Consider the following 4,035-nt stretch of genomic DNA (forward strand, 5'->3'; position numbering starts at 1 on the left):
GATTTTATTTTTAATATCTTTGCCTACAAATCATTTTACCTATGTCACAAAAAGAAAACTGTCATTGAAGCAATGTGTATATATATTTTATATCCTCAATACTTCTTCAGTGATGTCTGTACTATAACTGGTCTGCAGGATCAGGAAAAATATACAGTACTACCTCTCATTAACGGATGTTAATTAGATGTGTTTCGCTGTGTTTTTGGTGCTGTTGTTTAGTGCTGTGCAATCACTATGCAATCACCCAAAAACCACTCCAAATCAACAGATTATTCACATCAACGGACACCGTTACCCCCCTTTTAGTATGTTAATGAGAGGTAGTACTGTATATATATGTAAGATAGAATCTGATTGGGTCCAGTAACCTCCATTGCATTTTTCATAAATTAACGGAGTAACGATTAACGAAGTTAACTTTTTGAGTTAACGAATTAAGGATTAATGAAGTTAAATTTTGGTTAACAGTGCTCATCTCTGGTAAACACTATATCTCATCTGTTCCACATCAACCAAGAGCTTTGCTACTGTCATTGTTATTTGTGTGTGTATGTATTGTATTTATTTGTATTTGTTACACATATACCAAGGCTTTTTCCCCCTTACAAAAGGTAGCCAAAAAGAAAAAGGCATAAGATCATTCCCACCCATTCCATTCCTAAATACACTCCACTCCCCTCCACCCTCCCTCCCATCTTAGCATCTCCTGGATGGCGGATTTGTATTTGTTGATATAGTAAAATTTGTATTTGTTGATATAGTAAAATTTGTATTTGTTGATATAGTAAATGTGTTATTTAAAGTATTTATTGATATAGTATTTGTTGAAAGTATTTGTTGATATTGTAAAATTTGTATTTGTTTATATAGTAGATGTGTTATGTTATTCATGTTTTTGTCCAACTCTCAGCACACTGCTACAAAAATTGTATGTAGTGAGACTTCTGTGAAGCAAATATTAGCGATTTTTAAACATTCGTGATGGCCTTTGTTAATAAACCCTCGCAAATGGCAAGGACAGAGTGATTAAGGGTTCTGGTTAGAATTCTTCTCCCAGACCCTCTTTTGCCATGACTATTCATAAAAAAAAAAAAAAAAAAAAAGCAGGATCCCAAGTCCGATCAGTCTGTCCCACTTAGTCACCTTTTATGACACACATGGACTGTAGTACAATAGTCTCATTATTCTTCTGTGAGTAGAGATTTTAACTCTAGTCTGTTAGGGGTGCCCCATAAGAGCCCCTAAAGCTATCACATTTACTATTGTTAACATTAAATTGGCTTTTGTTTTCCCTGGCTTGACAGTGATATGTGTAGCTGTTTGGCCAACTCTTGGTCACACTAGCTTCTGAAATCACTGGGTCCAGCAATGCAGCTTGATTAGCCAGCCATTTGCACTGCACTAGCTACTGATTCTCTCTGCTTTAAAGGTACAGTCACACTGGCTCTTGTCTTTCCTGGTTTGACAGTGATATGTGCAGGTGTCTGGTCACACTACTCACCAAGTCTGGTAGGGGAATCAGCTGATCATAACAACACAATTCACTATGGAGGAGGTACTTCTTTGATTCGCTTTGTCCACATTTACTCTCACCACTTGTATTTAATAAAAAAAAAACAAAAAAAAACTTGCTAACAAGAAAAGACTGAAGTGTATACACCTCCCTTGTGAGGGACTTGTTACATGAAGACAGCTATGGCTTCTTTGACTTCCACCAACTGCACATGAACATTATTTCATTACTGTACACATTATGGTGAATTTTCTTACATATACATACATATCTATCGATCTGTCTACCTATATACCAAGGGCTTGCCCCCCCTTACAGGGTAGGTAGCCAAATCAAAAGGCCTGAACCCACTCCCATCCATTCCACGCCCATATACCACCCTTTCCTCCTTCTCATCTTACCTCCTCATGGATGATGGGTCATCCTCATATCTTGCCCACTGCCCTGGGTCAGAAGCAGTACACCAAGGGTGCATCACTTAATCGGTGATCTCTCCCCCCCCCCCCTCTATTCTCTCATACAGAAAGAGAAGACGGGGAGAAATCCCTTCAGGCTGTGTTTAAATATCATTCATACATTAACCACTCCCTACCCCCTATCTCCTGCCCTCTCCCTTCTATGCACATTCTCCATGCACCCCTATCTCCTGCCTCCCTCTCCCTTCTTTGCTCAACAGACATTCCCCTCTTGCTCAACATCCCTTTCACCTCATCTATCCATCTCATCCTCAATCGTCCCCTCAAGTTCATTCCACTCACCTCTGGCTTCCATACCTCTTTTACTAATCTTTCTTCATTAATTTTTTTCCATGTGTCCAAACCATCCCAATAGTGTTTCACCAGCACTATCTGCCATCTGCTTTTCCATCCCTGCTCTCCTCCTTGCCTTAACATTCGCCCTTATCATTACCCTACTTGCTTTAGAATTACCCTGTTTGTTAATAATTTATTAAGATCATGTGTATTATAATACATATATATGATCTTAGTAAATAGATTATTAACAAACATGGTAGTTTCAAAGCAAACAAGGTAATGTTAAGGGCGAATTTAGGGTAAAATAGACAACTCGACATGGCAGCACTGCTGTCTAGTCAGCTAGTCAGACATCATCAGCTCCTTGAACTATCTTTGCCCAATAGGAAAAAGTGACCATGGAGGATGAGGAAATAGAGCCAAGGAATGAATCACACAGGCAAGGGAGACTTAATTTTAGGAAAGCTGATTACTTAAGATTGAATTTTTTTTTTTTGAAGAAACAAACTGGGAGGAATTCATGAATACCACAGGAATAAGGAGGAAATGGGAAATCTTTCTTGACATTTACAACCTAGGAGTGAACAGATATGTGCCAAAGGCCAGAGAAAGAAAGAAGAGGGGTGTGACTTGGGGAAAATGGAGAAAGAAAAGAAGCAATAAAACAAAAGAAGCTTTAAACAAGTTAGGAATGAATATACAAGAATTTGAAGGGAGGAAGAAAGAAACTTTGAAACAGGTATAGTAGATAGGTGCAAAGATGAACCAAAACTGTTTTACATTTTTATAAATGGTTAATTGAGACACAGGAAAGAAATCACCAAGGTAATAGTGGGCAGTGAGGTCTTTAAAGAGGCCTCAGCTCAGGTAGAAAGGATGAATGAAAGTTTCCAATCGGTCTTCACAAAAGAGAGCAATTTTGTGGAGAAAAACAAGGGGAGAGAAAAAAAAGGTTAACATAAAAATGTAGAAGTGAAGGAAATGTACAATCTTTTGCAATCATTAGATGTGACATAAGCTTCAGGATCTGATGGGATCTTAAACTGTATACTTAAAATAATGTAGGGAACAAATGGATAAGATCCACAGTCTTATTATATATTTGAATGAAGGCATTGTGCTGTCTGATTGGAAAAGGGCAAATGTAGTGCTAATTCACAGAGGGGGAAACAAGGAAACACTACTAAATTATAGACCAGTATCGCTAACTAGCACATTAATGAAATTATGTGAAAGGAACGTGAAAGATTGATGGACCAAATATCTTGATATGAACGTTTTGACAGTTTGGCTTTAGATCTGGAAGGTTGTATATATCGAGCCTTTTTAAGCTTTTTCTTGAGAGTGATTGATGTGTTGCAAGATAGAGAGGGGTGTGTGGACTGTGTGTACCTGGACCTAGAGAAGTCATTTGATAAAATACTTCACAGTTGATTTATGTGGAAATTGGAGCATGTTGGAGGAAGACTTTTTGAAGGAAAGATACTTGAGGACAGTAGTAAAGGATAATTAAGATGTCAAGATGGAGAGTAGTAATAAGAGGAGTTCCACATGGTTCAGTGCTTGCACCAATAATGCCTATATCAATGACTTGATAGAACAACAAGCTATGCCAGCATGTTTACAGATGATGGAAAAATCATGAGAAAGTGAAAAACAAGGAGGATGGTAGACTATTGCGAAAAGATCTAGAAACTATGTATGGAGCCAATAATGGGAGATGAAGTTAAAAAAAATGCAAAGTACTGGAAATGGGCAATATTG

This window comes from Oratosquilla oratoria, chromosome 17, assembly GCF_046742065.1.
Source record: "Oratosquilla oratoria isolate Oo_2021 chromosome 17, ASM4674206v1, whole genome shotgun sequence".
Lineage (NCBI taxonomy): Eukaryota > Metazoa > Arthropoda > Malacostraca > Stomatopoda > Squillidae > Oratosquilla > Oratosquilla oratoria.